General features: G+C 45.0%; 1 long non-coding RNA gene across 1 annotated transcript; it reads right to left on the bottom strand.

Moving 5' to 3' along the window:
* Positions 1-1,595: 1,595 nt before the first annotated feature.
* LOC136645970 (uncharacterized) lies at positions 1,596-7,746 on the bottom strand. The gene is made up of 3 exons (XR_010794181.1): positions 7,680-7,746; positions 2,812-2,985; positions 1,596-2,119 (listed from the first exon to the last, which is right to left on the bottom strand). It is a non-coding gene; the product is annotated as an uncharacterized lncRNA (long non-coding RNA).
* Between the last annotated feature and the right edge of the window lie 19,695 nt (positions 7,747-27,441).

Genomic DNA, 27,441 nt, shown 5'->3' with positions numbered 1-27,441 from the left:
CATTTGTTTTTCATGTATCAAATATCTTCACCACAGGACACAAATGGTTTTAAAAAATGCCCAAATGGTTTTAAAAAATGGATTACAAATTATTGGTTAATATGTCTGCCAATAGCTATGAACTCTAGAAAACAATGTACTGTAATATACTGCGATATTGCCATGCTATGATGTTGCGACTTACAAATCAAAGCTCCTTTGTTTTGACACTAGGACCTGGCAATTGTTCCAGCCTACTGAACATAATGTTCTTTGTCCCTGCATGCACCCCTCCCTTCTGTTCCTACAGAAAAGAATGCTTTTTAAAATTACAGTCGAATCTGTGCAATTTTCCCTCCTAATGACGTAATGTTGTGTGCTTTACTGGGATACGTGCCAAGCCACAGATTTTGTACTTGGCCACTGAGTTCCTTTGTCTAAACAAAGGCTCAGAGAGCCACACCCAGCCTCAGGTGGATGAGTGTACGTTGGCCAGTATTTCTGAGAACAGGCCGGTTACTGGGTTTACAAGATTTACAGTGGATCACAATTATAATAGTATACAAACACTAGGATGTCTATTGCAAGATGTAGCCTGTGTCTCCTCAAGATTTAGACTGAGACATATGAGCCTAGAAGAATAAGAAGGTTTAGTAATTCCCACCTCTGTTTTCCATGGGATGTTGGGTGGGCTGCCATGTTGCCCTTGAGAACTGGTCCATAATCTACTATCTGAAGTAAGCTGCTTCACCCTGCTTCATGATAGAACTGGTCTTGGGGGCAAGGGATAGGATTTGTAGATTTATTTAAGGGTCTCTCTGCTTCTCTCTTCATAATTTGAGCATTGCTGATTTTGACCCATTTTCACAGTTATTGGTGCAGCCATATTGTTTTCTGTGTTGGTGAAATCTATTCCAATGTCACATGTTGTTTACCACCTACTAATCTGAGAAGAATGACAGACTGCGCATGATGACAACACAGTAATTTTCTCATATTTTAATTACATATTATTACAACTATTTTCCTGTCATTTATATGATCAAAGGCCATGAGAACCACTTTCTTGTTTCTCAGCCCTGGAAATGTTTGAGCAACTGTTTCTAATAGTGAGGGCTAGATTTTTTTTTTTTTAAGTGCATCAAGCATCTGAAATTATTAGGTCTGTAAGAGAAACCATGGGCTGCACAAAAGTTCCCAATGTGTGTCTTAAATTCCAAGAGGCTCTTCTGGGTTCCGCAGCTCTGTTTCTAGAGCAACTGCCTATAGTAACAAATTGTTCCTCTTCCTCCACTGGCTAAGGAACCGGTGGAGGGACAGGGAGAGACAATTCATGATTACAGACAGTTAGAAACAAAACCTTTGAACCTGGAAGAGTCTCCTGGAAGACGTCACAAGAGGCAAAGACCGTAGAGAGGTTGGTGTGCAGTGAGATGAAAAACACTGAAAATTGCTAGGTTAGACTGTAATGCGGATAGCACTTGGCATGTTGTCTCAAGTGCCAGGTGGAGGTCTTGGATTGGCCCTGGCGTCTTCCTTGTAGTTCAGGCACCTTTCACCATGGCACTGTTAACCACACGCACCTACATACACAAACACACACACACACACAAAGAGAGAGAGAGAGAGAGAGAGAGAGAGGTTGTGTTGGTCTGGCATAGTCCACAGTCTGTAGGGATTCTCTTCATATAAATGTCATACAACGTAGCCTGTGGTGGTTTTTGAAAAAGTGACTGTGCAGCAATTTCCATGGGTGAATTAAGCCTTTGTTGGCTGCTGCTTATAGCCCAGAAATCCTTCCATACAGGGCGCAGTTCCAATTTAAGTCCCACATTAACGTGATTAATCACTCCAGTTAATCATCATGGCTTAATCAATTATGGCTTTCAGGCCTGTTTAAAATACATTGAACAACACCCACATGTTGTGATATGCCATTGTGAATCAATTTCAGCCACAATATCCAGTCTCCCTACACTGGTTATTTGTTTTGTTTTGCTTTATTTTTTTAAGAACTGAAATATGGTTTCAGGAGGATGCCAATGTATTTGGAGCAGCTACTGCAGCCGCAGGGTGGCATCCACAATGATGCTTACAGCAGGTGTTCTGTTGATAGTGGGGCTCTGCAATGTTGCTCATCCTAGAGAAAAAAAGAGTTTTTCAGCATATTTACTTATTTTTCAAATGTCTCTGCTGATGTTTGATCCCATTGCAAAATAAAATTGGCAATCTCAAATAATCACAGGAATATTTAGAACAATATAACAAGAAGTCATCAATCACCAACAAAATGACAACAAATCAGCCTAAGCAAACAAAATAAATGACCAATACAAAACTTAAGAAAGGCTGAACAGAACGGAAACAGCTTCACTGTCCAGGAAAAGATAGACTGCATTGGGGCCAATTGGATCTCTTGGAGGAAGAGTGCCACAGCTGGGGGGTGCCACTCTGAAAACTTTGTCCTGCATCCCCACCAAATTAGCCTCCCATGACAATATGGTTCAGAGCAGGATCTCTGATGATGAACACAGAATATGAACATACTTGTGTAGAAGGAGACAGGTATCCAAGTATTTGGGTCCCAAGCCATCTAGGGCTTTACAGATAATAGCTTGCACCTTGAATTGAGCTCAGAAGTATAATGGAATGCAGATCATGAACATGAAGCACAAGTGTAATGTATATGGACTACAGCATGGCCATTAGCACAATGACTGCAGCATTCTGCATCAGTTGAAACTTCCAAACTAGCTTCAAGGGCAGCCCCATGTAAAGTGCGTTGTAGTAGTTTAAACAGGATGTAACCAAGGCAACAGCAACAGCCACCACCTGTCCTTCCAGGACCCAAAACCAAGTCAAGGAGCACTCCCAGACTGTGAACCTGATCCTTCAATGGGAGTACCCCATCCAGAGCAAGTTGTAAATCCACTTCTAGAATCAGCTTTCCTGTAGACCAGGGGTGTCCAAACATTTTGGCAGGAGGGCCACATCATCTCTCTGACACTGTGTCGGGGGCCGAGGAAAAAAAAGAATTAATTTACAATTTAAAATTTGAATAAATTTACATAAATGAATATATTAGAGATGGAACTTGTGTGAATGAATGAAGGTCATTCATTCTGAATCCCTTCCATTGATTAATTCATTGAGCAGTAGCTCAAGGCCTATAAAAGGCCTTGCACAAAGCAAGGCCAGCCCTTCCTTCGCTGCCACTGCTGCATTACAGACGTGAAACAGCAAGTACCGGAGGGAGCCCTTGTCCCACAGCTCAAGTGAGAGGTCGAACAGTCGTTCTCTTGCTGAGAGGCCAGCATGGGCTCCAGCAAGTCTTTGGAGGGTCAGAGGCTCATTGGAGACTAGGGGCTCCCTGAGGGCCTGATTGAAAGCCCCCAAGGGCCGCAAGTGGCCCCCGGGCCGGGGTTTGGGCACCCCTGCTGTGACTAACAGCTTCTTACTTGGATTTAGAGTGCAAGCCTAATCACATCTACTCAAAAGTAAGTCTCACTGAATTCAATGGAACTTACTCCCAGGAAAGTGTGTATAAGATTGCAGCCTCATTTATGAGCCCACACCCAATTCTTCACAGCTGCCAGAACAGCTGTAATTCAAAACATCTACAGCCTCTTGGACCCCAGATGGAAATGAGAGGTAGAGCTGGATGACATCAGTGTACTGATGACTCCAACCTTTCCCATGGTTAATGGTACCAAAAGCCACTGGCAGGTCCAGCAGAACCAAGAGGGACATGCTAATTGAAGGTTGTCAATCAGAAAGATCAAGGCTGTGTTAGTCCCACAACCTGGTCTGAAACCAGACTGGAAGGGATTCAGATAACTGGTATTGTCTGAGTAAGCTTAGAGTTGGGATGGCAACCATGGAGCAAACAGCAATGCGGAGGCTGATTGGAAAACTGGGGGAAAGGGTTAAACAGCCTTCTCCTTCCATTTCTCCAAACAAATTGGCAGCCCCCCTTCTGCAGCTACCTTTCTCTTAAACAAAAGGGGGAGTCAATCAATCATGAATTTCCCACATAATGTCCTTTGACCCTAAGTACAGCAAACATCACTACATTCTTGTTCATCTCTTACATTCCATTAAACCTCTTTTCAGAAATGTGCTCTTCTGTCCTATTTTTAAACAGTCACAAAAGAGGCTGCCTCCAGTGTATTCCAGCTGCTGCTTTGAAAAGTGCATTTAAAATAAAATTAATGGCATGAGAAGGAACCAAACAGGTTTATTGCTCAACTCAATAAAAGGAAAGCGTCTGTGTTCTGTTAAAGCAACCATGCGGTGGCCATTCTGAATAGATCAGCAGTTCCATACTCTTGTGTTTAGCTTGTATCTGATTCTTCTGTGTAAATACAGCGCTCTGATCATGGCTGAGAGAACGAATTGGGAACCACAGGTTTGACACATTTGTATTCAGGAAGAATTTGTTTTCAATCCAACTGATGTCCTTGTTTGGTGACACTAAAATCCAAACAGACCTTTAGGGATGTAGCCACAGAGACACTGTGGAGTTCTGGCTGCCTCAGGTAATTAAATCAGGGGTGTCAAACATAAGGCCTGTGGGCCATGTTTGGATCCCAGAAACAATTTATCCTACCCCCATTATAATTGGGCTCTCCCAGCTTGATAATTGGACTCTCTTATATCTTGAAAATATTTTCAAAACACAAGATTTGCACATTTTCTCTTCTGTCATTTGCAGCTAATGAGTTTCTAATAAGTGCTTATTTCTGGCCATTATCTGCTTAATGACAGCACATCTCACTCAATGATGTCACTTTCTTCTTAATGGTGTCACTTCCGGCCCTCAGCAGGCACCATGAATGCTAACTCCAGACTTCTGTATGGAACGAGTTTGACATTCCTGGTCTCAGTGGTTAAACTCATTCGCTGTTAACAAGCAATTAAAAGTTCACTGTACCCTTTGCAGGTACCAGAGTCCAGTGGTGTTTCTCGGGTATGGCAAACCAGAGCATGTGCCCTGGGTGTCACTTGAAAGGGGGCCTCAGCTGCTGCTATGAGCAAACATGTGCTCCAGTTGCTTCCTGAATCAGGAAGTGACTGCAGCATATGGGCACTCACAGAAGCAGATGGAGTGAAATCGCTCCAGCTGTCGCATGAGTGCATGCACACTCCAGTCGCTTCCTGAGCTGAGAAGCAACTGCAGTGCCCGGGCCAGCTGCCCCAGCTGCTGCTGTGAGTGCCCACGAGCTCCAACCACTTCATGACTCAGGAAGTGGCTGTGAGAACCTGGAAGTGACATTGTGTGACATCGCAACATTGCTGCCCTGGGCGCCACACCCCCTGGGTACGCCATCGCCAGAGTCAGTTTCCTTTGGAGAAGGTAGTGAAGAGAGACCACTGGAAATGTTGTAATACCTATTTTGGCCAGTGGGATCAGCAAAGCCCAGGTGGCCCAGACAGGTGGAGAAGAGTAACAAGAGTGCCATCTTCAGGAAAATAATCCACAAAGAGATCCAGCTAAGATAATCTTTGAGGATAAGAAGGTGGGAAGGCAGAGGAGAGCTCAGCTGTGCAGAAGGGCAATGAACACACATTATATGGTCCTTGGAACAAGATGTGCTGGGTCGGACTAAAGGTCCATGCAGGCCACCTTTCTGGCCTCATCAGCAGTCAGCCAGGTGTCTTTGGAAAGCCCCAAATAGGAAACAGCACTCCCATGTATCTTGATCTGTACCTTCTGACACTCAAAGGTACAGGTGGGTCCTCGGTATCTGTGGGGGATCCATTCTTGGACTCCCTGGGGACACCGAAAATCACAGATAAGCAAGGCTGCATGTCTGCCTGTGGCCTCTGCAAGCTTCAGAATGGCTCCTAAAGCTGGGGGGGAAAAAACACAACTTCCGGTTTCCCAAGAAAAAGCAGAAGTCACATTTTTCAGCTCTAGGAGCCATTCTAAAGCCAGCTGAAGCCGTGAGCAGATGCGTGCGCCTCTGCAGGCTTTAGAAAGTCCTCTGGAGGGGACAGCTCTGGTCCCCTTCAGAGGGTTCAGATGGGGCCGAATTTGACTCAATGTGGGTTCAGGGACCCACGGATGAGCCAGATCAGCAGATGCAAAATCCAAGGATAACAGGCTCCACCTGTATACAGCACTTGAACTTGGAAGCTCTATTTAGCTATCATGGTAATCACTAAAAGTGTTCCAGGGCAGGGGGATGGTGGGTGGCGGGAAAGCAGGGGATGGGACCAGGTCCCAACAGTTATGCTGGATCCTGATCCTGCTCCTGGGCAGTGCAGAGTGGCTCCAGACTGCTTGGTTCTGCTCAGATCTGTGCCATTTCTTTAGGTGGGGCAGATCTGAGTAGACCCATTTGGGGCTGTTGTGGCTCTACCTGGGGTTTGGGAAATTATTTCCCTTTGCCTTGGGTTGAGCCACAACCAGTCCCAAACTTGCGCTGAATACAGCACAGGCCAGCTGGCCTGCCTGTTCCAGTGCAAGTTAGGATTGCGCTGTTGATTGATTAAATCCACCTGCAGTTTCTAAGTGGTTAAGGAGGTGATTGCTTTAAAGGTCAAACTAGATGTGCACCTAATTACACAATACGGTCCAATGGGGGGATTATTTTTATTTATAAACAGCAAGCGGGGGGGGGCTGCAAAAATGGTGAAACCATGGCATAGTAGGGGGCTTTAGTACTTTGCTGTGGCTTTGATCCCTATCCCCCCCCCCCCGTGCCCTATTTTTAGTCAGAAAAACACTGTCACTGACTTTCAATTGAAGTTTTTTTCCAACTAAAAATAGCTCATGGAGCTGGCCATGATCAAGCTCAAAACTGCAGGAGAAAGTACAGTACTAAAGCTCACGCAACCCCATCCCACCATAGTTCTACCACTTTTTGCAGTTTGCCCACTCGCTCCTGTTAAATGCTACATATTTCAACCACACTCGTGAGGTAATTCAGATGTATTGTACTGTCCTGCTCCAAGCAATGTGTCAATTGCAGAATGGCACACCGAGTGGGGGAAGACTACAACCCCCCAATTATTAGAATGGGGGTGGCTTAGGCTGCAATCCCATATACTCTTTTCCCGTGATTAGGTCTGACTGAACACAATAGGACTTTCCTTTGAGTAGATATGCATAGGATTGTGCTGTGGGAGTATTGTCTGCACCAACCCTAAGTTAGAAAAGAACCAGGGAGCTGTAATGGTTCTGGATTTGTTGATCATCAGCAGTAAAAGAGTGCAGGCTCCTATTAATACTTCTGCCTTTGGAAATAAGGAGGGAGTCCGTTCCCTATGACAGCATGTGACTGAACACTTCTCCCCTTCAGAGAAGTGAGAGTTTAATCCAATCTGTTCTCCACACTCGGCAATTTGTTTCATAATTCACCTTTAGCGGAAATTCAATATGCTGTTTACCACACACTTCAAGAACTAGCTGAACTAGTCCCAGTTATATGACTCTGTTTTTACCATCTCAGTCAACATAGGCACTTGGCTTCTCTGCCTCAGGGGTAAAACTGGGTTGCAGTGACATCTTTTACAATCAAGTTCTTTTTGTTGAAGTGTGAATACCCACAAACTGCAGTACTGTATTTTGACCACAATATTTCTTTGAATACATCCTGGAATGCATTCAATGGCCAGGGAAGTGGGGCAACCTTCCCTGCAGCACAAACCGCCTCCCTTGCCTTCTGTGAAATGAGGGCTCAAAACATACTCACATTGTTTTTGCTCCCTTTGTTTAACTACTGATGATGAAGTTTCCTTTCTCTGAAAAGAGACTCAAGCCTGAACCCAGCAACACTGTCACAACAAACGATCCCAGGCATCTCTATATCCCTTCCTGATAAATGGTCTGGAATTTCATGTCCCATGCCCAGTTGGCCGTCTCCTTGTTACAGAGGTTAGCTGGGGCCATAGGGATGAACTAAACAACTTGTGCTGCAGAAGGGCTATTTTTCTACACAGTGATTCAGTTAAAGGGCCTGAATGCATCTCTCTCTCTCTCTCTCACACACACACACACACACTTTTTGTCTTTCAATAAATAACAATCAACTGTTCACATAGTGTACAGGTTTCAGGTGTGTACTCTGTTTGCACACAATATATTTTATCTGGCCTCCTTGAGAAAGACATCTCACCCCATTTTTGGCATGAACTGAGTCATGGCATTCTGAGACTTGAGCACTGGGAGCACTGGATGCTGTGTGACAGTACAGGTTTACCATTTTATGTGGAAATGTGCTTTGGCAGAAGTAGGGAAATGTATCTTTTCAAGCTAAAATAATTTTAAAACATTATCTTATGAGCATATACTGGATTCCCTGGAAGAGTATCACTCGCTACTCTACTATGAACCCTATGATGGTTAATAGCTTCTGTTCAATGTTGAGAGGGTATTGGCTTCAGTAGTATTGTGCTTGGCCCCATAGACTACATTTTTTCAAAATGCACTGAGACATTCCAATGAAGGGCACCTTGCAATCAGGTTTTATTACCGGTAACTTCTTCCTAGTGATTTAGACAGAAAGAAAGAAAGAAAGAAAGAAAGAAAGAAAGAAAGAAAGAAAGAAAGAAAGAAAGAAAGAAAGAAAGAAAGAAAGAAAGAAAGAAAGAAAGAGGTCTGACTTGCTCAGATGACCAGCTGCAGAGGAACAAACACGTCAGAACATTAATAGTTCTGGGTTTATTATTAATAAAGTAATTATTAAGATAATAAAATGTATAAAATTGATATGCCGAGAATGCATCAGAGGCAGCGCACGTGGAAAGTGTTCAGTTTCCTCTCCTGTTGTGATGCGTCTCCGACACATTCTCGGCATCACCTGGCAGGACAAAGTTCCAAACAACACAGTCCTGGAACGAGCTGGAATCCCTAGCATGTATGCACTGCTGAAACAGAGGCGCCTGCATTGGCTCGTCATGTCGTGAGAATGGATGACGGCCGAATCCCAAAGGATCTCCTCTATGGAGAACTCGTGCAAGGAAAGCACCCTACAGGTAGACCACAGCTGCCATACAAGGACATCTGCAAGAGGGATCTGAAGGCCTTAGGAGTGGACCTCAACAAGTGGGACCCTGGCCTCTGAGCAGCCCGCTTGGAGAAAGGCTGTGCAGCATGGCCTTTCCCAGTTTGAAGAGACACTTGGCCAACAGTCTGAGGCAAAGAGGCAAAGAAGGAAGGCCCATAACCAGGGAGACAGACCAGGGACAGACTGCACTTGCTCCCAGTGTGGAAGGGATTGTCACTCCCGAATTGGCCTTTTCAGCCACACTAGATGCTGTTCCAGAACCACCATTCAGAGTGCGATACCATAGTCTTTCGGGACTGAAAGTTGCCAACATTTCAAGATTGATATATTTCTTCCCAACAAAAAAGTTTCCAAGGCAGTTTGCATAAAAAAGAAATGATTTTTCTTTATCCCAAAGTTCCCAGGATTCAAAATCTAAAAAGGTACAGAAGGGAGACACCAGCAACAGCCACCATGAGGGCCTCTGTGTTGGATTGAAAGAGGGATAGTTGCATTTTCCATGCAGGGCGAAACAGAAGAGATCCACCTCTTTAGAAAGTGCCTCTTTGCCCAGTTAGCTGGGGTATATAAATCTTCAAATGCTCCCCCTCAGTGTAATTAACATCAGATTCAACCTGGAGCTGGCATAGAAATCCAAACATGGAGGAGGCCCAATACAAATCACAACTTCTTTGGATAGCAGTGTCACATCATTCCTCCCTTTCGGTGCTTAAGACTCAGACTTTCCAAGTTCTCTGATTCATAGCTTGCATGTTGCCTAATGGAAGCCCTGTGCAACCTGGTACATGTAACATTGACTCAGTGCATGTCAATGGGGGAAAACAGCAGGTTTTAGAAGTGCAAGAACATTTGTAACCAATGTATTTACTCACAAGGCCCCTTGATTTGAATGGAGTTCACTCCTAAGTACATATGCTTAAGTTCCAAAGCATCTGCAGTGATGAGTTGTAAAAATGTATCCTCAGAGGCCCACGTTGCCAACTTTGACAGGTAATGTGACTAATAACTGCCGAATCTTCTCTGCCTACACATCTCCAGGCAGCATTCAAGTGTCTGACATTAAAGTCAGAGATGCTTTATTAGCATAACAGAAGATGTGAGTGTGTCATGGGGTATAGAAAAGATAATCACCTACCTGTATCTAAAAATCTGCTTCCTGTCATGATCTACAAAAATAGCCAGAGTTATATTATCCTGCTTGTCAGAGACTATTGGCCATAGTTGAGAGGGTGGGGGCTGGGAAGGGCCTTGATTTCCCCTCCCTTTGCGAACTCCTGCATTTAACAAAATTTAAAAAGGTCCTCCAAAGATGTTGTTTCCCATGTCCTTCTGACACTTAGAACTGCCAGCCCCATATACAGAGGCTTTGCCTGTAGATTTAACACCTCCAGAAATGTGAGAGGTTGCAAGAGCAATACTGTCCAGATAAGGAAGGCTTCTGCATTTTTGGCTCATAAATTTTCTAATTCTTCTGTCACGCCAACTGTAGCGAACAGGACTCTGCAGCCTCCCATGATGTTTCGAAGGAAGGGAAGGGCCAACCATGCAAACACAGGCTTAAAAGGAGCAATTTTCTGTCTACTCTCTCACTTCCCCAGAGCTCTCAGGATTGCTTTATATGTTACTACCAAAAGGTGGTTTCTGTAAATACTCTATGGCAGTGTTTCTCAACATCTTTCCTCCGCTGTACCATTTCATGTATTCCACCTATTTGATGTACCACCAGAAGTAACTGCCGATGATGTCATTGCCAGTTACATCTGGAATGGTAGGCCAAACACAATGGAACAAACACGGGTAAGAAACTCAGGGTGGAAGGCAGGGCTTTTCCAAGTCTGCATAAAGTACAAGCTGGAGCTCTACCTGTAGAGCCTCCTACTGCTGTTTGTTGCATTGCATTGCTCGTCTTGCTGCCAGGCGGCAGAGTCCTGGGGCTCCCACACATACCACCGGATACCACTGCAAGTACCACTGGTTGAGAAACACTGCTCTATGGGCAGTCACATTTATCTGGCATTCCCACATCTCACAACACATGGTAGACCCATCCGCCATAAGTCTATAGCAGCTCCCAGGTTGCCATTGGGGTTGCCATCTGTTTTCAGACACACAAATGCCCTTCGAATATGACAGAATAGATGAGTCCACTCAAGATCAGGGTTGCCAATTCTGACTGAGACTGTTTTTGGAGATTTTTTCCCCCCCTAACATGATGAAGAGCCTGATCCTATCAAACTTTCCAGCACTGGTGCTGCCACAATGCAGCCCCAAAGTAAGGGAACAAATGTTCTCTTACCTTGAGGAGGCCTCTGTGACAGCCTCCCTACCACAGGATGCAGTGCGCGCCCCATCAGTGTGGCTGCACCGGAACTGGGAAATTGGATAGGATTGGGCCCAAAGTCATTAACAGTGCAAACCTGTGTATGTCTACTCATAAGTAAGCCCCTTTGAGTTGAATGGGCCTTAGTCCCAGGGAAGTGTGTGACAACCTAAACCAAAGATGGCCTGATAAGTCATTACTGCCCAACGTTACATATATGCAACAGGAATCAAATGTGTACACATGTGGGCTGTGCAGAAATGGGATAAAATCACCAAAACTGTTCTCAGTAGTCAGCTGGAGGTTGAAGCTGATTCCTGGAGAATCCAGGACACTCCTGGAGGGTTGACAACCCACCTTGAAGTGGAAATTCAAGAATTTGTCTTTCTTGTACCATGTGAAGGCCCTTAAAACCCGTAAGCCTCTGGACCTGGATCTAGCAACCCCACCAGCACAGCACCTGTGTTTATGTTCATTAACTCTTCATCAGCTACAAATTTCCTTTCTGGAACTTCACACTGAAAAATGAAGGAGCTCACTGAAATGTTGCGGTTTTATTGGTTTGAACGAAATCCATGTGACCTGCTTCTCAGTCATGATGAATACGTTATATTTTTTGGGTCAAGTTAGCGTGGTCTTCAGTTTTCTTTGTAGCTAGCTACTGCTAATAAGGAGAAGCATTTAACAGAGTTTTCTCTCTTGTGAGAAAAACTCCTCTCTAAAATAATGGAGCACTTTGTAATCCCTTCAGAAAACCATTCAGCGCACACACAAACAAAACATTTCTGGGTCACGTCTGCCTTGCTGATGTTTATAAAGAGAACAAAAGAGAGAGCAACCTTCAAGCACCTGTAAATACAGAATCAGAATTGCAACATAGCTCCTTCAAAGGACTACATCAACCTATCACTCAACAATGCTTTATTGGTTTGTCAAGGGTGGCTAGCATTGCCAAACATAGATGCTAGAGTGGGGTGATGTGCTTTGTGTCCTCCTTTGGAAATTTCCCTCTATGGTTAATAAAGAAAACAACTGCAAACACATTGAAACCCCCCCCCCCACTTCTTAAATTCTTTCGGCACAATAGATACTATATAAATTAAGCATGCAACCTAGCTCTGACCTCAGATATGTTATGATTCCAGTGAGGCTCTCAGCCTTGACCGAGTTGCCAGCACCTGCACTTGATCAAGCCCAAATGCTTTAAGAACAGCAGGCTTTTTCTTTCTTTTTTTAAACAAGGTGAATTCATACAGTAAATTATATGCCCTTTTATAGTGAAAGTGTTCAGCAATTCTGCAGAATCTCATGTCCTGAGTAAGAAACAGCACATGTCACAGGATTACATTAAGTAATGTAAACGTGAAACATCTGGATATGTTCTTTGGCAAAAGACCATGTCCTTTTGAATATTCTATATATTAGATAAACACTACCTGCAGTCATTCTGTTCTCTTGATTTGTATATATGTGACAGAAAGGGGTTGATGCTTAATGTCTTGAGGGGGAATCCACCAAGTGAGCATTTATTATGGGTTTCTCTCCCCCAACCCAAATCCCAACTCCAAGCATGTTTGCATTATTTGGTCCATCAAACACCTTGACCACTTACATGCCTTTCTGAACATAGGATACTGCCTCATTCTGAATCGGACCACCAGTCTGCCTAGCTCAGGACTGACTACACTAACTACACTAATTGTCATAATACAAGAAAATATGCTAGTATTGCCTGCATTTTTAAGAACATGAGCCCCAGTAGAAAACTTCTGAAGAGTCAAATTTAAATAAATGTAAGACTTAACATTAAATTACTAGAGAGTGGAACTTAGAAAAAAGACTAAGGGCCCAATCCTATCCAACTTTCCAGCACTGATGCAGCCATGCCAAAGGGCATGTGCTGAATCCTGTGGTGGGGAGCCACTCAAGGCAGCAGCGGATCTCCCCAGCCCCACGCCTGAGGCAAAAGTCTGCAATGGCGCCCCCTGGGCTATCGCCGCTGCCCCCCCACAAAAATCCACGCCCCCCCACTCACCTGAGGCTCACAGAGCCTCGCGTAACCTCCACCCGCATTGGGGAGACCTCTCTGAGGTTCCCCAATGCTATAAACTGTGCTTCCGGGAAACCAGAAGCAAAGTTTCTACTCCTGTCGGGAGCCTCAGAGAGGCTTCTGCTGGGCCCTAGCACCTTGCACCTGGGGCTTCTGCCCCATCGGACCTTATGGTAGGTCCACAACTGTCTCAAGGTAAGGAAACGTTTGTTCCTTTACCTTGGGGCTGCACTGAGGTGCTGGAAATTTGGATAGGACTGAGTCCTGAATGAAACAAAAATATTCTAACAAGCTGACCACCTATGACCACGGGGTCATACACCACCCCTTCTTCAACTAGCCTTCTTTTCCGTGAGAAGCCCTGTCCACTTCTCCACCACTTTTCCACCTTGAATCTCAAAGGATGAATTGGATGTTGAAAAAGAGTCACCATCATCTGGCAACATCAGGGCAGGGTTTCCTGCTTCCCTTGGTAATGCCATTGTGCACACTCTAGTAAACTCAGAAGTGGTAGTGGAGTTTGGTGTGCTTGATCCTATGGTTTAAATGGCCTGTGCTTAAGCCCCAGATGAATTTTGATTAGAAGGAAGCATGAAACAATTTCGGTGGTCGAGAACATCGCATGATAAAGGGGATGGAAGCCCCAATGTCATGAAATGGGTGACAGTCTCTAAAGGCACTGCAGTGCTCCTATTCACCACTGTTTCCCACAAGGGCCTTTACTCTGCCACAACTTCATTCCAAATCCCACCCCCAAACCTGGTTTTTCCTAACAAAAGAGTCATCAGAATTTTTGAACACACGTTTGCATCTAACAAATAGTTTGGCCCTTAGGTAGAAGATTCAAAGAGGCAGTCTCCACATTCACTTCTCTTAGGGCGCAATCCTACCCTGTGCTGGAACAGGCAAGCCTGGAAGTTTGCACTGTATCCAGCGCAGGATAGTGGCCAAAAGCAGCTCAGCCAGACATAAGGGGAAACCCTTACTACTGGGAAAGGTGCCCTTTCCCCTATGGGTCTCCTCGGACTTGCGCCACCTCTTGAAGAAAGCGGAGCGGCTTGAAGCCTCTGTGCGCTGGCCTAGCCGACTCTTGAGAAAGCACAAACGTGCCTTACGTCTGGGCTGGATTCTCAAGTCAAGGGCTGAATTGCACCCTAAGTGTCCACCCTATGTTCCTTCTTGCAGTGATATGGTAAATAAAAACATTGGCTGTCTTAGCTTCTAGCAATAGTCTTAACAATGCTGTTAAGTTCCAGGGTTCCAAAACAAAAGGTGGTGTTAGCTATTTGTGTCTCAAAAATTCCTTCTTCAATATCCTGTCCCCAGAAGCTTTGCTAACACTCACTTTACTCTCTGTGTGGGGCAAATGGCTTCACACCCATCAAACAAGGTATGTGTCTGCAGCTCACAGTTGGTCAGTCATCCAGACATGGGGGTGATAATTTCCTCCTTGTGAGTCTGGTTGCATTGGTTTTTATCCCTGTCAGATGACAGTGATGGTGGAGGGGGCAGCAACAGAACATGTTTCATAGAATTTTAGAGCTGGAAGGAGTGTTCAAGGCCATCTAGTCCAACCCCCTGTTTGAAGCATGATAATTCTCTCTAAAGGAACACCTAAAGTTGCCTGTCAAGCCTCTGCTTGATTATCTCCAGTGAGGGAGAGTCTACCACTTCCCTCCGTAATCAGCTCTATTGTCAAAGTGCTCTTATCATTAATAATTTCTTCCTGATATTCAATATCATCTGCTGCAGCTGAAGCCCCTTTAATCTTACAAGATGATATAATCTTTTGTGTCCCAAGTAAAAAGGACCTTGAAGGCATCTGTAAGAGATTTCATTTACTGAGGTGCAGTTTTAAGCTAATTGGTTGTTGCCATGCCAACTGTTTGCGCACCCGAAACAATTGCACATGGATTTCATTATTGTAATGACAACAGTGATGACTGTGAATTGAAAGGAGACACCTCCATTTTGAATTAAAATATAGCTCAAAATATGGCCTCTAATGGTCTTTTGACACACGTAACCATGCATTTTGTTTCCATGGAGGCAGCCCATCATTCAACCGACAGTCAAAAGGGTCTATCATTTATATTTGAGATGTAGAAACAACACCTCCCCTTAAAAAACAAAACCGGTGACCTTGCCTATACAGGTTATACCAAAATGTTATCAAGCTCTGACTAGTGGTACTCATACCAATACTACTAATGAAATTTTAACCCCACTTTTCCCAGGGGAAAGCGCTCAGTGCAACTTGTGCTCAGCTAAAAAGCAGTAAAAGAAACAGATTAAACAAAATAAATTCACAGTGTAAAAAAAGTGAAGAGGCCACAAACAACTATGCACAAAACAAAGCAGAACCCCATAGACAATGAATACTGTATTTCTTTGGCTGCCACCAGCATTCTGGAAGAGAGATGGCCAACCTGATCTCAATAAGTTTTTGCAACGCGTTTGGAAATGAGGAGAGGTGATTGAGTAGAGTTTGCTGCTATCTGCGGTTTTGGGTATCAGAGGTTGCAGCAGGAATGTATCCCCTGTGATTATGGGGGGAAATGCCTGTATAGCTAAAAATTTGAGCAGTTCCCTCATATGCAGGAGCCTGTTTATGAAGAAGAAGAGAGACTTGGCAACTCTGAAATTAAAAGCAGGAGCATGTCTTGGTGATGATGAAACATGAACCCATGGCTTTGCCATTAGAGGGCCAGCCAAAAGAGCACCCTCAGAGTCAATGCTGTATGAGAGAGCATAGATTTTGGGAAAAGGTCAACACCATAACATGTGAAAAATTAATCAAAGGCATCTGACTAAGAGTTTATGAAAGGCTTCACGAATGTGCAGTCACTAATGGTGACGCACAGATTTTAGCAGTCACTAGGAGGGCTGCAAAGGCAGATTGCCGTATTTGAGAACCACTGAAAGGTTAGAAAAAAAGCTGAAGAAAAGAAATCAAAGGAAGAGAATATCCAATTTGATGTGCACTGCAAAACAATTGAAAATATAATTTATAATGATGTGTTGCAGTTAGAGATTTTTGTTTCTGGTGAGTTAGATAGGATTACACCCTAAATCTTACTGAACACAATTGGTTTTATTTTTGAGTAAAATAAATAACATGGTTTTCAAACACCTCTAGCTGCAGCATGTTAAAATTGCTACTGTTCCTAACCATGAGGTTACTTACATCTCTTACCCGATAGAAAATCTTGAACCACTCCTGAAATCTAGAGGGGCCAACAACTGAAATAACCAAGAAGCCTGGCATCTTCATCTATATAAAAACCAGAGTCTCAACTTGATCAGTAAGAATGGTAAGACTTGGAAATACCTCTTAGGACACAATCCTATGCCTCACCGGTCCACGCCACTCAGCATGGCTGACAGTGCGGGTTGTATGCTACAGGGGGAATGTAGACAGCCCTGGAGAGTGCAAACATTTTTATGTACCTCCCTTTAGGTACACCTGGCCTGACCTGGCCTCCAATGGCTCTCCTCAGAACTATACCAGCTCCTTAACTGGCATGTCTGAGGAGACTCTGGGGGCAGATCTGGGTCAGGAAGGGGGAATAGGATCTCAGTGTGCACAGCTGCTACCAAGATCCTCCTTCTCCCACCATTGGCCTGGTCCACTCTCCACTGTGCAGGGCTGGCTTTTAGGCAATTGGAGAGATTTCACCCAATTGGGCCCTACACATGGTGGGGGCCCCACAGTGCCCTTCCTTCCACTGCTACTTCTACTTGGATCGAAATTGGGTCACTTCAGAAGCAGTTCTTGCCCACTGCTGCTTCCAAGTGGCCCAAAATTGGTGCCATGCAGGTGACAGAATGTGTGCCTCGCTCCTTTCCTGCCCTTGCATCTCCCAGTGCCATCTGCTACCTGTCTCTCTCCAGAGTGGGCTGCTGTGGATGGGACGGTGACAGGCAAGAGTCAGGGAGCACTGCAGGCTGGGTGCGCGGTCCCTCCCTCCCTCTGGCTGACCTCCCAGGTTCTATTCTGCACAACCACTAAAGGTTCAGGAATCCTGTCCACCTGCACAGAAGTAACAGATTTTTTTTCTTGGTCTGGCTCCATTCAAGCTAAAAAATTAGTAGAAGGCGCCCCACAAAATTGTTTCCAATTGGACCCCGCAGCTCCTAAGGCTTCCTTGCCACTGTGATTCACCCACAATCCTCCTCTGAATCAGCTTTGCTGATGACTTACTGGTGACAGCAGGGAATGGTGAGGGTTCTGCAAGCCATTTTCACCTGTGCACAGACTTTGACCATTTGCAGCCCACCAAGTGGTAGAGTGGTTTTCCTGCCACCAGCCTGGGACGTACAGTGCCTTATGCTGTTGAAACACTAGTTCAGGCGACATAAGGGCAGCTTTGGATTGGGCTGTAAATCACTTAGCAAAAAAGTACTACTTTGGTAGGGAAAAGCTAAACTTTGCTCACTTTGAATATAGCATCAATTTCCTGCAGCTTTTACTGGTATATGAACTGCTGGAGCTGTGCAGCAGCAGGTTTGGTTCATCTGGGTTGCAATACTATATACCCTTACATGGGAGCAAATTCCATGCAACTCAGTGGGGCTTAATTGTGAGTAGACATGCCTAGGATTGCACTTTTAGGTGAAAATCCCATAACACTTTCCTGGGAATAAGCCCATTGAATACTTCTGCATAGACATGCCTAGGATTGTGCTGTTAATATAGAACTGCAGTGTGATCCTTCCCTTTTGGAAAGATGTAAGGTTTAGATTAAAAATTGGTCCTTGCCATCTCACAATTGCTGGGCTCTGTTCATCTGTGATTAGGTTATTTTCCAAAATTGTGAGGAATGATTGTTGTAAGTGAAATAATAATAATAATAATAATAATAATAAAACTTTATTTTTATCCCGCCCTTCTCCCTAACGGGACCCAGGGCGGCTAACAACATATTAAAAACAATAGAATTTAAAAAACATTAATACAAACAGATAAAAACATTTAAAAACACACTACAGGGCCATAAAAACAGTAGTCAGATTAAAAGAGTAAAAGAGCAGATCACCGAGGAATCAAGCCTGTAAAACTAAAAGATGTATAAAAAGTTAAGAAGGCCAGAAATCAGAAGGCTTGTTTAAACAACAGTGTTTTCAGGCCTCGCCGAAAGCTCTCAAGAGAGGGAGCCATTCTCAAGTCAAGGGGAAGGGAGTTCCATAATGTTGGTGCCACTACCGAGAAGGCCCTATTTCTTGCAGCCCCCCCCCCCCGGACCTCCTTGGGTGGCGGCACTTGCAAAAAGGCCTTCTCTGATGACCTGAGATGGCGAGCCGGATTGTACGGGAGTAGGTGGTCTCTAAGATATCCTGGCCCAGAGCAGTATAGGGCTTTAAAGGTCAAAACCAGCACCTTGAATTGGGCCCGGAAACGAATGGGCAGCCAATGCAGCCCCCGGAGAAGCGGGCTGACAGAGTCAAACCGCCTGGCTCCGGTGACCACACGGGCCGCCGCATTCTGTACTAATTGTAGTTTCCGAACCGTCTTCAGGGGCAGCCCCACATAGAGCGCGTTACAGTAATCTAACCTCGATGTCACCGTGGCATGGATCACCGTGGCCAGGTCTGCACGATCCAAGTACGGTCGCAGCTGGCGCGCCAGCCGAAGCTGAGCAAAGGCCCCCCTAGCCACAGCCGCCACCTGGGAATCCAGGAGCAGCTGCGAATCCAGGAGGACCCCCAAGCTGCGAACCTGCTCCTTCAGAGGGAGTGCAACCCCATTCAGAGCAAGTCGATAATCCAGCACCTGCATCGAGGATTTCCGAACCAGGAGAGCCTCTGTCTTATCCAGATTTAATTTCAGCTTGTTAGCCCCCATCCAGATCCTCACTGCTTCCAGACAGCGCTCCAGGCCCTCAACCGCCACCTTGGAGTCTGGAGGAAAGGAGAGATAGAGCTGGGTGTCATCAGCATATTGATGACACCTCACTCCAAACCCCCGGATGACCTCTCCCAGCGGTTTCATGTAGATATTAAATAGCATGGGGGACAGAATTGAACCCTGCGGCACCCCGCACCTCAAGGGCCAGGGTGTCGAACAGGCATCCCCCAGCACCACCATCTGGGACCGACCCTCCAAGTAGGAGCGGAACCACCGCAAAACAGTGCCTCCAACTCCCAACTCGGCCAATCGGCCCAGAAGGATACCATGGTCGATGGTATCGAAAGCCGCCGAGAGGTCCAGCAGGACCAACAGGGACGCACTCCCCCTGTCCAGTCCCCGGCGTAGGTCATCCACCAAGGCGACCAAGGCAGTTTCCGTCCCAAAGCCCGGTCTGAAACCAGATTGAAAAGGATCCAGATAATCCGCTTCATCCAAGACCCTCTGGAGTTGGGACGCCACTACCCGCTCAATTACCTTGCCCAGAAACGGGATGTTGGAGACTGGCCGATAGTTATTCAACACAGTGGAATCCAGGGAGGGCTTCTTCAGGAGGGGGCGAACCACTGCCTGCTTCAAGGCGAGCGGCAATGTCCCCTCCATCAAAGAAGAGTTGACCACCCTCCCCGTCCACTCAGCCAGTCCCCCCCGGGCCGCTCTAATCAGCCAAGCTGGGCGAGGGTCAAGCAGGCAGGCAGACGGCCTCACACTCCAAAGGAGTCTGTCCACATCCTCAGGCTGCACAAGCTGAAAAGAATCCCACAATACTGGACAAGCAGTTGCCAAGGGGACATCAACAGACATTGTCAATGTGGCATCCAAGTCGTGACGAATACGATCAATTTTATCTGCAAAGTGTTGGGCAAGCACGTCACAGCGGCTGACCGTGTATTCCTCCTGGTCCACTGGCGGGGCCTGATGGAGGAGGCCCCGCACCACACGGAACAGCTCTGCCGGACGGCTATCAGCAGACGCAATGGTAGCAGAGAAGAAAGATCTCTTCGCTGCTACCACCGCCACGGAGTAGGCTCTATAATGAGCTCTACTCCGTGTCCGATCGGATTCATCATGAGTTTTCTGCCACCGTCGCTCTAGACGCCTGCCCTGCCGCTTCATCGTTCGCAGCTCCTCAGTGAACCAAGGAGCTGCTCCGAGTCTGCGGCGTGAAAGAAAGCAAGCAAGCAAGCAAGCAAGCAAGCTTTCAGGGTTACTTTTATTGGCCAAATGGCTAATTTTATTAGAAATCACAAAATTAATTAGGCAACATCAATGAGCAAAAGAAACAGTCATTTTGGCCACTAAAGAAAAAGTGGTATATAAGAAATGAGAAATTATTAATAAGTGCAAAAATACTTTCTCATTTTGCAAGTTTTCATTTTCCCAGGTGCCCCAGACTCCAATGCTGTATCAGGGAGTGGGACATCTGGGAACTGTAAAACAGTATCCAGGGAAGAAAGAGAAGAGTGCACTCCCTATAGGTGACAGTTGAGAACAACAGCAGCAGGCAACAGCCCTTTCTCTGCCCCAGGACAGGCCAAAGGGTTGCTTGGGCATGGGTGTGGACTCATTTGTGGTGGTGCCTGGTAGCACTACCTGTGATGTCATTCCATCACACCGGACCAAAGGGACATCGTCATCCATTTGCTGTTTTATCTTCTTGACAGGTTGAGAATGAGTAGTGCTACTTAGCACCCTGTCTTTCTAGTCTCTTGCACTTGGGCTGATATCTTTCTTGGAAGTTCTACAAACAGGAACTTCCTTCTATGCAAACATTTTTAGAATTGAGCAGATCAAAGGGGTTTTCCTCCCTTGGTTTACAGCCACTCACAATGACACTATTTGAGAATCCCTTCTTGAAACTTACATTGCTTCTATTTTAAAACAAACAAACCCAACCTGCCTTTTTTACTATTTCTGCCACATTTGCTGTCTTTGATGATGAGCCACTGTGTATTGTTCTTTGTTTGATGCATATATTCATTTGGAGTTGCACTTTGCTGTGTGCTGCATTTAAAAAACAAACCTGCTTACTGCTGATATGCTTACTGCTACAGCTATCCAAGTGAAGAACACTTGACAGTCTGTTAAGGAAAAGCTGGAATGAATGCCTAAAAGATGCATCAGTGGATTATGTCATACAAGAGTATAGTCTTCCTCTCTCTTCCCACCTGCCCTCCCCACTTCATCCAGTAATCTGATTCGGCATCACTGAATGATTCAGTTTGCTGGGAAAACACTGTACTCAGTAAATAGGACAAGTGTTTTCTGCTATCATAGAGAATATTTGTGCAGACAGATTGGCAGTTTCTGGCTGACTGAAAAATTAAACTGCAAAGCAATCCATGTGAGTACATATCACTGTGAATCTCCTGTGTAATCAATGGTGCTTTGCACAGGCTCTAGAGATATCTGCATGAATCATATTATTTAAATAGTTCTTTATTAACTACCACAAGAGCCAGCAGTGACTACTAGCAGTATCAATTTTAGAATAGGTCAAATAAATATTGTGGGATTATCTACTGCAGTGTTTCTCAAATTGTGGGTCGCGAGCCAATTTCAGGTAGGGCCCCATTCATTTCAAAATTTTATTTTTAATATATTAAACTGGTATGTGATTGCATTTGAGGAAATGTTACAGATCTGTACTTTTAACAGGCTACTATGTTTATGCTTTTAACAATGATAGTCACCACTGGGTAAGTGTGGATAGGAATCCAGACTAGGACTGTTAAAACTTTTCCTGCTTGATGATGACACTTCCGGTCATGGTATCACTTCCAGTGGGTCCTGACAGATTATCATTCTAAAAAGTGGGTCCCAAAGCTAAACATTTGAGAACCACTGATCTACTACATTATTCATATTGTCACCTTATTTACTGATAACATTAAGTACGTCACTTCTATTTTTTTTAACTTAATTTGGTGATGAAACCCATGCAAGTAGATAGCATGTCTGCATGATGGAGATTGAGGATGGAGGTGATTATTATTAATCTCTAGTTTAAGGCCCCAGTCCTATTCCCTGGCTCTGTCAGCAGAATGCACATTCCACCAGCAGAATTGCAGGGATGCTGGCATAAATGACACTAAACCACCACATGCAATGAAACCAGCCGTGCACATGGCTAGTGGCCATGCATGCTGCTGATGGAGAGGGGCCTCACTGCTGGCACTGGTAAGGCAGGGGAGGGGGTAGGTGGAACAGGGGAGGGAGGGGCGGTTGCCGGCAGCACTGGTGTGCATGCTATGCTATGCCCCTTCCCTCTCTCTCCTCCATTCTATGCCAGCAAAATAGCTGGCACAGATCTAAGGATACCCATACCCAGTGATTTTCAACTTTTTTCATCTCATGGAACACTGACAAAGAACTAAAATTGTCAAGGCACACTATCAGTTTTTGAACAATTGACAAGGCACACTGCATTGCCAGTAGGGGCAATCCCCCAATAGCTCTACTAATAGATGACCCTCCCCCAAACTCCAACAGCACACCTACAGTCCATTCATGGCATGGTGGCTGAAAATTGCTGCATGATTGGGCAACAGATGCTTGCCCCAGGGTAAGGGAACTAAAGTTCCTTTACCAAGAGGAGACCTCTGTGACTGCCCCCCACCCCGCAAGATGCAGCACATGATCTGTTGGAGCACCTGCACAGACAGTGAGGTGGGGGTTTAAATAGGATTGGGCTGTGAGGTTCACAAAACTTCACAGGCAGGTTTGGAATATGGGAAGGAAGCTTCTAGCTCTTCTCCCAGTTCCCTTGTCCAGCCTCTCCCATTGCCCTTGCCTCTGTCACGTATCTTCCTTCCCTCCTTAGCAATATTTCTCTGACTCTGACACACTGCCTCCCTCTGTTGCTAGGTGTGCTCAGAGACACAAGTAACATGCCAACTATGTATACAGGGAATGTTTTATGCTGATGGCTCATGGCATAATGAACTGGCATGAAATAGAGAGGATTAAGACAGGACACATGGGCAACAAGATATATATTGTGGGGATAAATATACAGTAAAAGGGAAGGAGAATCAAAAAGATATGCAACACACACAGAGTGAGTGAGTGAGCGAGAGAGAGAGAGGGCTAAACCCTAAATATCCTTGTTACTAGGTATACTAAGAGAAAAAGAGGAAATCCTTATAAGGAGAAGGGAGGATATTAATATACCAATGGGGAAAGGGAAACAGGACTTTGTATCTCAGTGAAATCAAAGAGATTACCCAAGCAAACCAAAGACTAAGGAACTAGGGTTTATGCAATAGTGGGAGAGGAGGAGGAAGGGTGGAAAACTGGGGTGGAAAGGGTCAGAAGCGAGAAAGAAGAGTTCCAGCTGCAGTGCAAGACTATGGCTTAGGTTTGTGCTCTCTGTAGCCTACACAAGGGCTACAGGAACAGAATGAGCCCTAAAGCATTGCACTGACTCACAGTGGGGGAGTCTGTCTCTCCTGCCCTTCAGTTTGTCTTAACTGGCACTGTAACTACTTGAATTAAGCCTATATTCTACTGGACAGCCCAGGTGTTCGAGCAGATGTTTTCACAGTTAAGGGAGTTCACCTGAAAAGGAGGCCAAGACTAATCTCTGACTTCTCCCTTTAATAGTAAAAATAGACTTGGGAGTCCTAGCCTCACAACCCACCCACCCACATATACACTCACACCAAACAAAAGGAGGATGCGATAGAAACATTCAGTATGTTGCCAATTTGACAGCACATGAAATGAAATGTGCATGAAATGTGGGGGTTTGGGGGCCAGTGATCAAAGATACAGATAGGTCAAGATTTCCTATCTGTATCTGCTGGGATGGGGCTTGCTTTCTTGCGGGGATTGTGGAGCCAGTTCACCCAGACACTGTAATCTCCTAATTCAGAAGGGGTGCAGTGAAGGAAAAGGGTTTGATAAGCATAGCCAAAGGGGGGTAGGCAGTAACGTCATTTGGTTTTGGGAGGGAAACAAGTCAAGGGAGTACAGATTGCTTTCCCAGGGAAGGCTTCTTCGAAGGCACTGAGCAGACAGACACAGACCTGCAGTTAGTGCTCAGGGAGATGTTGCTGGGGAAATGGAGAATGCCAGAAAGAGAAGAGAGTGCTTTGATACCTGGTCCTGAGTACCAACCAGAGGCATATCTAGGGTGTGGCAAGTGGGGACATCTGCCCTGGGCACCACTTCAAGGGGGGACTTGCCTATATTCCACCAATATAGGGTGTGGACTTACCTATATTCCACCAATGGTACATTTGCACACCACAGCCAAAGGTGCACTTGTGCACCACAATCAATGGTGTGTTTTGGATGTTGGCCTGTGTCATACTCTGCTGACATGCACCCAGCATCATGTACACATGTGTATAAATATGGCATGTAGGATATACTGTTCTCCTTCCTTTATGAAACATAAGCATACTTTATTGGGGTTACCAGATGGCCACCCATCTAAGCACTGATCAGAATCAAATTTGCTTAGCTTTAGAAAAGAGGCAGGCTCATGTACTTTCACAGCATACCTTGAGGTCTTAATTCTTCTTGATGCAGGAAGAAGACAACTAGGAGATATTTGGTCAGTCATCAAGCCACCGGAGGCTGACTTAGGGCCCAATTCTGTCCAACTTTCCAGCACAGGTGCAGCCACAATGCAGTCCTCTGTGCCTTGAGGAGGCCTCTGTGTCTTCCTCCCCCCCACAGGATGCAGCATACACCCTGTCGGTACAGCTGCACGGGCCCTGGAAAATTGGATAGGACTGGGCCCTTATAGCTACCATATGGAAATCAAACTTACTCCCATATATGAGTAAGATGAACTATATATGACAAAAATAAAGGTTTGTTTTTTGAATGTAGAGACAATTGTCCTACTTGTACTATAAGACAATGCCCAGCACAATTTAAAGCAATCTTTATGCAGTGGCCATTACATATCAGTCAGCCCTGAGCATCTTTCAGAAGAAATGTTTTTCTGGCATCTATGGCTATCGGATCATTGTAATACTTTTCTTATTTTAATATATGGTTCTGCATTACACTGTTTTTATCAAGGCTTCAGGCCAGACATTAAGAAAAACAGTCTTTATACAGATGAGAATATTAAGAGTTTGAAGATTTAACAATATAGTGGCCTCATCACTCTGTCAACAGGATTTTACATCCTGATCCTAAACCCTCTAAACCCAGAAATAAATACCAATTACCTGAGGTTCTATGGTCCCGATTATTTGAGGGCCCAATTCTATCCAATTTTCCAGGGCTGGTGCAGATGGGGCATGCTCTGCATCCTTTGGTGGGGGGGCAGTCACAGACACCTCCTTAAGGTAAGGGAACATTTGTTCCCTTACCTCCAGGCTGCATTTCGGTGCTGGAAAGTTGGATAGGATTGGGTCCTGAGTTGCAAGGTGATCCTGGAGGTATAGTTTTATAATTGTATAGATATGAGGCAAAGCCGTTTATCATCACCTGTGTACAAAAAAATGTAGCTCATTTTCCTTCAGTGAGAGAGGTAGTTTATGGCTTTTCATTTCTTCTTGGTATAGATATGGTTCCCATGACTATCCCAGTTGTATTTTGCTTACATCTGGTACCATGAAAAGTAATATGCCTTCCACATGAGAGGCATCTCACCGCTTCCTTGTTCTTATTTAATGTTTTGCTTTCTGAATATCTTTTCATCCTCATCTTTAGGTTACATTACTTTTCTGTTTTACTTTATTTTTACTCTCCTTTTTAAAAACACTTTAATTGCTTTCTCTTTATTTATTTCCATCATTTGATATGGCATCAAGATATACAGGTATACTTTCAAGGATCAAGAAAACTTCAGTGTAAGCAAAAAGTTAAGGTGCTTATAAATTCACTTGTGCAGTGAAATTTTAGGTTAAGATGGCCGCTTTAACTTCTGCTCTATGTAAGCAGTAAACATGTTCCACAGTTTTGCATATTAGCCTCACTTGCAACTTTGCCTCCATACACTCTCCTTTGGTCTTTCAGCCTCAATCCTCTTCTTCTTCTGTTACTGTATTATTATGTACCTGGATTTCCAAATAATAATTGGATAAGAGTTATAATTCTTATTTGTTTAAAGTGGTTTATGGCAGGAAGTGGTAAGAGGTCAGGAAGGGAAATACTGACGGCCGTGCCAGCAATAAAGCAAAGGGCTTTAAAATGTGGTGTGTGTGGGTGTGGTTAGAGGGGCAGGCTGTTGTGTGTCATATGACAGCCCAAAGAGTGGCCTCTGCTGAGCTCCATCTGATAAGTCTACTTGCTATAGTCTCCCAGCCAGGAGTGCTTGTTTCCAATGATACATGGTGTTAAATGCTAGATAAGGTGCTAATTGCCTCCAGCTGTGGCTGAGTGATAGGAAGCAGCTTTGTGGAGTAGCCAATGTGTATTCCAGACCAGCCTCCCTCTCTTCATTTGTCCCTGTCTTGGATGTTTCTGGGGAATGATGCAAAAGGTGAGTGACTTGCAAGTTAGGGCAAGTCTCTTGGGTGGGCTCAAACCTGTCTTGCCTGGCTCTTAGCCTGTGTTTTTGCTCAGTGAGCCACCAGCACCCTACTTTGCATGATTGCTGTTGAGACTCACTGTGCTTGTGACTCATCTAAGTCCCTCCCCTGGCAAAAGGGACTTAAATCCTTGCCACAGAAAGACGTGCTTGTTTTTAGCTAGCTACCCTATTTCAAGCAAACTATCTTTTGATGCTTGCTCTGCTGTTCTTAAAAAGGATTTCAACCCCAGATGTAGAGATTCCTAGCAGGTATTTACGTTTATTGTTAACACCACTGTAGCTCCTGTAGGGAATGGGGGTTCTGTGGCATCCTTCTGTTGTCCTTTGGGCATCTTGCTATGGTTGGCAGAGGTACCTGCAAGGATCAAGGTGCTGTTGGGTTGCTCAGTCATAGTGGCTGGCAGGGGGCAGCCCCGTGTTAGCCACTCATTGGCCCTGCTCCTGCTCAATTCACCCTGGTGGTGCTTCTCTGGGTGCCAGAGTTGTGACTATGTGGATGCAGTGATTGGCTCCTTGGACATCACACCAGTGATGTTTGGACACAGCACTGATGATGCAGTGATGTATTACTGATGGTGCATGGACATTTCACCAATGACACAGACATAGCACCCATGATATGCCAACTTAACCCTGATGACATGCCAACATTACACCAATGATGCACAA

Source organism: Tiliqua scincoides, chromosome 3 (genome assembly GCF_035046505.1).
Source record: "Tiliqua scincoides isolate rTilSci1 chromosome 3, rTilSci1.hap2, whole genome shotgun sequence".
Lineage (NCBI taxonomy): Eukaryota > Metazoa > Chordata > Lepidosauria > Squamata > Scincidae > Tiliqua > Tiliqua scincoides.
This window is presented reverse-complemented; position numbering and strand designations above follow the sequence as displayed.